The sequence below is a fragment of the Myotis lucifugus genome, unplaced genomic scaffold (genome assembly GCF_000147115.1).
Source record: "Myotis lucifugus unplaced genomic scaffold, Myoluc2.0 scaffold_62, whole genome shotgun sequence".
NCBI classification, from domain to species: Eukaryota; Metazoa; Chordata; class Mammalia; order Chiroptera; family Vespertilionidae; genus Myotis; species Myotis lucifugus.
Window position 1 is genome coordinate 4,216,691 of NW_005871110.1, and position 9,186 is coordinate 4,225,876.

The window sequence follows — 9,186 nt, forward strand, 5'->3', positions numbered from 1 at the left end:
TCTCAAGAACATAAAATATGGGCTGAAAGACAACCAGTGAGTCTGTGTGCATGACTGAAACTTAAGTATGCAATGTCTCACACACTGGAGTGTCTAATTTCTATGTGAAGATAAAGCCTGGAGAGTATTATGCCAAGCCAAATAAGCCAGTCAGAGAAAGACAAGTATCACAGGATCTCACTCACATGTGGAATCTAATACCCAAAATAAACTGATGAACAAAATAGATCCAGAGACAGGGAAGCATGGAACAGACTGATGAATCTCAGAGGGAAGGGGTGGAATGGAAAGAGATTAACCAAAGAACATATATGCATAAGCACAGATGGTAGTGTGGTGAAGGCCTGGGCTTTTTTATTCATTCCAAAACTGAAAAATGTACTTATGTCACATATGGTACACAATAAGATAATTCATGCAGTGTTTCTCTAATCTGGAAATTATAACAAAAAATACTTTCCAAATATAAGTCTGTGTGATAGTATTCAATTTTTTTGAGTCTATTATCACAGTTTTCTGCTAAATTATATTAGACATGAGACATAGGTAGTAGATATTTTTATTTGTTTATATATAAGAATAGGACTAACAATATATATTTTAATATAAAACTCATATTCAAATCAGACTTTATCCACAGTATTATAGAAATTAACCAATGCTTACCTTCTGGTGGAAATGACAATATTAAAACATTTGAAATTATAAATATGATTTATCATTAATTACTTAACAGTTTACCCTAAGCTATAAATGCCACAGCTATTGACAAAGAGAGTATCAATGAGCTATTTTTCCCAGAGTATACATAAAGATAGAACTAGGAGAAATGTCAAAATTTGTGACGGCTACATTTGCATGAGGAGGCTAGAGAGCAGTTATGGACAAACTTGAAAGCATAGGAAATATGTTTAAATTGATATAATGTAAATAGGGAACAATTGTTGTGGTTGACCAATACAGTAAGATAATAAAATTATCATAGTTTGCAGAGGACTAAGCATTTTTTAAACATTTACATTTAGATAAAATATTTACATAATTAATAACAGCTTACTAGGGAATGATTCTGGAAACTGTGTTGGAAGAAACAAGCTGATTAAGACTCTTTTCATTATTCTATGCATGCATTTATTTTGAATTCAATATAAATGAAAGACTGCTGTGCTAGAAATGTTGGAAGCAGCAGTAAAAAAGACACACTGCCTGTGTTCCCAGAGGATTTAAAGTATAGTGAGAAAGGCAGACCAAAAAGGAGTTGCAATTCCATAAGTGCTGTATTAGATCTATCCATAGATTGTTATGGAAGAATTGAATCTAGATTGGAGAGTGAGAGACCACAGGGAAAATATTGAAGGTTGGGATATCTGGATTGAGTCCTAATGAGTGAATAGAAACTGATTTAATACAAAGTTTTGGGGGCCAGATTACTGGCACAATATTGACTTAAAACCACATAATATTATTTTACAGTCTTGAAGGTCAGAAATACAATACTGTTCTCATTGGTGCGAATCACAGAATCCACAGGACTGTGTTCTTTTCTTGATGCTCTTAGGAAGAATGCATTTCCTTTTTATCTGAATTTTTAGCATAAATTAGTCCCTTACAGATAAAGGACAGAAAACCCATTTTCTTGCAAGCTGTAGGTGAGGATTATTTCCATCTTCTAACTAATGGCTGGTATCTTCCTTATTTTATGGCCTTCTACTTTTATCTTCAAAGCCAGAGTATTAGTTTCCTAGTGATGCTGTAATACGTTGTTATCAGAAACTTGGTGGCTTAAAACAATACACATTTATTTTCTGCAGTCAAAAGTTTTGGCGGGGTTGCATGGCTTCTAGAGGCTTAATGGGAGAATCCTTGCCTTTGTGAGCTCTGAGGGGCTGCTGGCATTACTTTGCTTCTAGCTCCTTGTTTCATCTTCTAAGTATGCTTCTCCCATTGTCATGTCTCTTTTTCGCCACTTCGATCCTCTTGCCTCCAATTTGTAAGAAAACTTGGTATCACTTTGGGCTCACCAGGACAATCCAGGATAGTCTCCTATCTCACGATCCTAATTTTAATCACAACTGAAGAAAACCCTTTTTTACCATTTAAGTAACATATTCACAATTTCCGGGGAACAGGAAGTAGTCATATTTGGGGGGCCATTATTCAGCCTATTACCTACAGCAATGATGGATCAAGTGCCTCTTGCCTTGCAACTTTCTCTTCTACTCTTCTGTCTTTTAAACATTTGTAATTAGATTTGGCTCCCTGGACAATTCAAAATGATCTCCCTATCTCAAAGTCCTTACCCTAAACTATGACGGGGTGAAGGGTAGACCACCCCAAAATATGCCACTTTGGCATATTGATGATTTTTTAATTAAAGTTACTTGACAAATCATCAGTGCAAGAAGGGCTCTCTGCCCCTCTGAAGGCAGGAAATAAATCTCCCATGTGAAGGCCCCCTCCCTACACCAGGAGGTAAAAAGACACCTTCATCTCCAGACCTGAGGAGTTCAGGGCCCAGAAGGCTGGGTAAGCAGTCTGCTTGGTTTCTTCACTAATCAGTACCCAACCTGACTCCCTTTGTCTTGTCAGTTATTCACAACTTTATTGTTTCTTTGTCTAACAGGTGTAAAAGCTGCCTGTTTTGGTCATTTCTTTGAGTCTCATATTTCTATAAACTCCCATAAGTATAAAATTAAAAGTTGTTTATCTCTTATGAATTTACATTAATTTAATTAGACCAGCCAGAAAAACCTAGAAAGTTAGAGGATATATTTTTTCCTCCCCAACAACTACATCTAGATCTCATTTGGCATTTCAGGAATTAAAACATGGATATATTTGAGAGTTATTATTCTGCCTACCACAGATATACCTTAGGCTTTACATAGAAAAAAAGACGGCATGGTGAATGGGGAAAAATAAAGCATATACTACGAAAATGTACAAATCGTCCCAGGGAGTTGAAATATACACTACAAGGCAAAGAGACTATGTAAGAAATTATATAAAGTGTTTGTAATGTTGAAAAAATGCCTTTTTTTTCTTTAGTAAAAGGGGAGCCACTGAAAGATATAATAAAGGGAATAACTCTTAAGTCTACAATTCTAAGTAGATTATTTTGGCGCACAATTACAGTACATTGCACCAGGATATAAAGTCCATTATGGCAACAATTTTTGCCTAGTGTTTTAACTGCTGTATCCCAGCACCCAGACTAATGACGGGTATGTAGGTGATGGCATAAGTATTTGTTGGATGAAAGCATGAATGACAATGAATGACTTACCAGTGAGACACTAACTTGTTTGTGCAGGAATATAGACATAAAATGGTGTCATAATTAAGTTATGGAAGTGAAGAAGGTTACAGAAAGATCAAGGAACTGAATTAACCAGTCTGAGACATTAATTTTGGATGAGAAATAAGAGAGAGAAATGAGTTAGGATGCCTACTTATTTTTTTGTTTAGAAGCATTGTGGTACATTCATAGAGTTAATGATTATGGAGAATAAATGGTGATAGAAAAATAAAATTTAATTTAAAAAAGAATCATATGTTCATGCTGTATTTTCAGTTTACTGTTTAAGATGATAGATTTTTTAATAGTATTTTTAGTTCACTATTTATAACCCTTTACATTAAGCTAAAAACCTTTATATATACACCCAAGCATATGATAGGTATGTAGATAGATATTTCATACCATTGTTACTAACAACATGATTTATAAGTAAAATAATATAGTGTTAAACTTTATTATTATCATTATTTGAAAAAAATATATATGACAATATACATGGACAAATAAAATGCTATTTGTTACTGCTACTTGCAGTTTTTCTCTACATGAATTTACCAATAACTCTATATACAGTTAAACTCGAATATTTATTTAAATTTTACTTACTGCCTTTTTTAAAATGTTAAATTTGGATTTTAATTATGTAAATAATTATAAAGAATAATTAATATATACATATAGGATATACAACATATACATGTTAAGAATAGTATATTGAGATGATCTCTCTTTATAAACTATCTCATTACATGGTTGCAAAGTAAAATAACATATTTTATGTAATGTGACCTGGCCTTTATCTCTATTCTACAGGCCCCATTCTCTCCCTTTGACATAAATAGCCATTGTTATTCAGTTTTTGTTATATTTTTAAAAATATAAGTACAATAATATGTATACACTCCACTCATTCTCCTACACATTTTCTTCTGTCAAATGACAAAATTAATACAATTCAGTACTGAGCTTGGTGTCCTTTATTCAAGGGAAAGCACTCCACGGATTGGGGGAATGCAGGGTCTCACAAGCAATGGAGCATCTTCCCTAGGAATTCTGGGACAGGGCGAGTTTTATAGAACATTAGGAGAGGCAACTTGGAAATAGGGCATGGTTGGCGCAGTCTGGGATTTTCTTATAAGGCTAGTGGGTCCTATTCTCAAGCATGAGCTAGCTAAAGCTGAGTTGGAGGATTGTGATGGGTGAAAGCTAGGATTCATTGATAGGTGTTTTCTGTGAGTGCAGATTGACTTAAGTTTAGATTTGTGACATGGGCTGGGCCACTGGTTTGGCCTTTGTTTTGTGGGTCCTGATATACAAGGAACTGAATTATCCAGTCTGAGACATTAATCAGTTAATCAGTTAATTTTCTCACTATGAAGGGGAGTGGAATCTACCACCCCAATATATGTCACTCTGGCTGAGTATTATTTTCAGCTGAAGGCAATACAACACCAGCAGATTTTGGAAAAGCTCTTTCCTCCCTCAGCTGCTAACTTTACATTGGAAATGGGCCTGTGCCAAAAAGAGAGCTATCACTAAAGATACCTTTTTTCCTAAGAAATTTATCTGCAAAACAGGACAATCTTGGGTTTCCAGACATTTTCCTTCCTGTGAATGGTCTTACTCCCCTTTGTATCTCCTAGCTTAGCTCAGGAAATTAGATAAACCTCAATAACCTGGTTGCCTTTTGGGTCTCATATTTTTATGGATTCATGTACATACAAAGTTAAATTTGTGCCCTAACCGGTTTGGCTCAGTAGATAGAGCGTAGGCCTGTGGACTGAAGGGTCCCAGGTTCGATTCCAGTCAAGGGCATGTACCTTGGTTGCGGGCACATCCCCAGTAGGGAGTGTGCAGGAGGCAGCTGATTGATGTTTCTAACTCTCTATCTCCCTTCCTCTCTGTAAAAAAATCAATAAAATATATTTTTAAAAACACAAAGTTAAATTTGTTTTTCCTCCCGTTAATTTGTCTTATGCTAATCTGATTCTTAGACTTGCCAAAATAAACTAGAAGGGTAGAAGGAAAATTTTTCTGCTCCTTCAACTAAAAATTATAGAATTCTGTATTTTATCTTCTGTGATTGTTTTCTTATTTAAAATATATAATAAATAATGTACTCTTACTTAGGAATATATAATATATACATATTAAGAACAGTATGTTGAGATGATCTCACTTTATAAACTGTCTCATTATGTGGCTGCACCACAGTTTTTCAACCTGTGCTCTATTAAAGGACATTTGAGTTGTATTCCGCCTTTTATTAACATGCTGCAATGAATTACTTTATTCCAAATTCATTCAGTGTTTTTGCCAATCTATCTTTGGGATAGATATTACCTTGTGACTGACCAGGATAAAATTCTGAGATGTACTAGATTAACGTACAGCAGGCCAGAGGGTGGAAGGAAGAAACAAAAAGGGGTTAATCAGTTAACAACTGCAGTGCAAAACCAACAATAGACTGGTCACTCTCCTTAGTGTATGTTGGGATTAAATGTAACTTTCAGGGAAGTATGTGACTGGACCACTTCAGCGTTGGGGGCTGGCCCTGCCATGGGACAAGAACCTTCGGTGTCAGGTGACCTCCAGGTCCTTGACTTGCCCGGAGAAGATTGGACAAATCAGAGTCAGAATAAAGCGAGTTTTATTCAAGTAAAGAAGAGGAAAGAGGCCAGGGCACAGACACACAGTGAAAAGAAGCCAAAAGTACATGTCCCAGTGAACGCGGGCCAACGGAGTGAGTTGAATGCACTGTCAGTTCTTAGGATTGTATGTGTTTCCAAGAGTGGGGGGTTGTCTCCAAGTTTAGGGGCTCCAAATTCTGACTTTGCTTTCTGATTGGGTGGGTAGCTTGTTGTTGTGACTTCTGAGACCTCCCAGGGCTTTCCTGCCATTAACTGTCTCCCTGTGGTCATGCTGAGGGTAGTGGCTCTGGTGAGTGGATGTCAAGTACCGAATTCCCCACTCCACTCGTCGGGATCTTTCCCTAACTTCCTTCTGTCCTGCCTAAGCTGTTTTCAAGATTAACTAGAAAGAGAGAAGAGCCAGATGCTATTCATCCCCAGGAGCTTTACAGCAGTGGTTCTCAACCTTCCTAGTGCCGAGACCCTTTAATACAGTTCCTCATGTTGTGGTGACCCCCAACCATAAAATTATTTTCGTTGCTACTTCATAACTGTAATTTGCTACTGTTATGAATTGTAACGTTAATATCTGATCTGCAGGATGTATTTTCATTGTTACAAATTAACATAATTAAAGCATAGTGATTAATCACTAAAACAATATGTAATTACATATGTGTTTTCCCATGGTCTTAGGTGACCCCTGTGAAAGGGTCGTTCGACCCCCAAGGGGTTTCAACCCACAGGTTGAGAACCGCTGCTTTACAGACTCTCTCTGCTGCATCTATTCCGAGGAGGTCTAAGCTGCATGGCTAGGGATACGAGAAGTCAAGGGGTCCAAACTGCATGACCAGCAATATGCTAGGGGAGAAGAGATTACCCTGGGGGCGAGGTTCTTGTTTTCTCAGTTTTGCCCCTTGATAGGCATCCAGGCCTTTTGCCCTGGTGAGTTTCTGTACCTGGGCCATCATCCTGGCCCATTGCTCTGCTCATGTCTGTTTAACTGCCTAAAACAGTATCAGTGGAGTTTAGCTTACTGAGTTTTGGCCTCTGTCCCCTATTGTGGTATCCTTTAGTAAATTCTTCTTTGCCCATTTAATTTTGTCCCATGCAACTTTTGCTTTGATCATATCTAAGAAGGATAAGACCATCAATATATTTTTAAAATGTTTCTTAGATGTTCTATGTGTATATTTCTTTAGTAATATTATAATCAGCTTATCTCAAACCAGAAAAAAATTGATTCTTTTATTAAGGCCACTTTAAATGTATAAGTTAATTTGGGGAGAGTTATTTTATGTTGAGTCTTTCCAAAAACACAGTCCTTTTACATATTTTTTGTTAAATGCTTTGCATAGCAATTTTGCATGAGTAATATTTTTATAAATGAAAGCTATGAATTTTGTTTTGCTACATTATTATCTTGCTAGTTTACTGAAATAGTTCTTTTTCAACGATCATTTTAGCTTTTACAGATATAACTATAATAACTTTTGTTAGTATCATTTCCCCATGCATATGTGCTTTTTCTTTTTGAAGTAAAACTGCAGTTTGGTTCTTGCTGAGTGCCCATTTCCTGATTTACAGAGGGCTGACTTCTTGCTGTTTCCTCACATGGCAGAGAGCTAGCTAGTCCTGTGGTCCCCTTATAAGGGCACTGACCCCAACCATGAGGACTCCATTCTCATATCCTAATTACCTCCCAAAGGATCATTTCCAAGTACCATCACATTGGGCTTAGGATCTCAACATACGAATTGGAGGACAGGGGACACAGATAAATAGTCCATTATAATACCTGAATAGTTTGGCAGTGAGTCTATCTTTAGTCATGGCTTGATTCGAGGTGTGAAACAAATGGTCACTGGGGCTTATTTTATTTCCTTTTGAGTTAGCTTTAGTCTTGAGGAAGCAAAGCATCTACAGTGAACCTTGACTTCACATTTCTTAATTCAACTCCAGTTGGGAATATCTCTGATTCTGTTCCAGTATTCAAAATAAATGACCCATGGACTTTTGCTGTTTCTGCGGAGGTCATCTGTCCATCCAAGAATGATTCACTATAACCAGAGCAATCTAATTGACTTTGGTACAGGTTTAGCTAAAGTTTCACCTAAATGAAATACATGTGCCGATACCCGGCAAGGAGGAATACATTTATAATTTTGGTTAATTACTAGAGGACAGTGAGTGGGTTTTTAAAAAAAAAACAAAAACTATTCACAATGACTATTTTGGCTCCCTAGATCTCAAAACTCTCTCATAGTGGTAGTCATTTCTTCAATCATTCTAACTACACAATAAGACACCCAAGTGCTGATAGACTCTTACTTATCCACCCACTCTCCTTGTGGTCAGTGGCATATTCTGGTAAAATGCCTTAGTAGCAGTGCCTTTGACATAATGCAGAGTTTAAAACTAGGTTATCTGCATGAACAATGAAATTTCAGACATTTGTCTCATGCCCCCAAACCAATCATTCCATAAGGTCTATCATTACTAATATGCAAATATGATTTTACCCAATTTGAATATGAGGGACAACTTCCAATTGTTTGCAGGGGAATCAAAGATGATTAATACAGTTCCTGCACAGAGAAGCTGGAAAGGGTTGGGGAGAATTGCCTTTATTCATTGCAGCTGACAGTTAAAGAGAGAAATGTATTTGAAAAAATGGAGTCAAAGACATATTTATATACTATATTAGAATGTCAAAATGATGAAATATGTGAGGTTTATGGTACTTGAGAGAAAAATTAAATTATGCTCTGCCATTGTGGATAATTTTCTCAGGGGAAAAAAAGGGTTTATGGTGGGTATCTGCAGTGGAAGAAATCTCAAGAACCATAGAAAATCTAAAGGACATGGACCAATGCAAACTCTTCAAGGAGGCACAGTGTGATAGCACCATCTTCAAAATAGTAATTAATAGAATCATGTATTGAAATCAAGAAGTATATTCTTAAGGGGCCATGACAGTAATTCGGCAAAATAGTATGAGGGACATAACTATGACTTTCCCTAGAGTGAATTTTGAGTCAATTTAACATTGACAGCTCTTTTTTTAATAATAAATATTTTCATAATGTTTGAGTTTGACATAAATCTTTATTTATTTTTTTGTTTGTTTTGTTTTGTTTTGTTTCCCTTTTAATGACATTTTGGGTCCTGGATCTCTTTGACGTGGGCCAAAGAAGGGCAGGGGGGTTCTGCTGTAGTCACCATCATCATAATTAAAGAAATGGCTAATATATA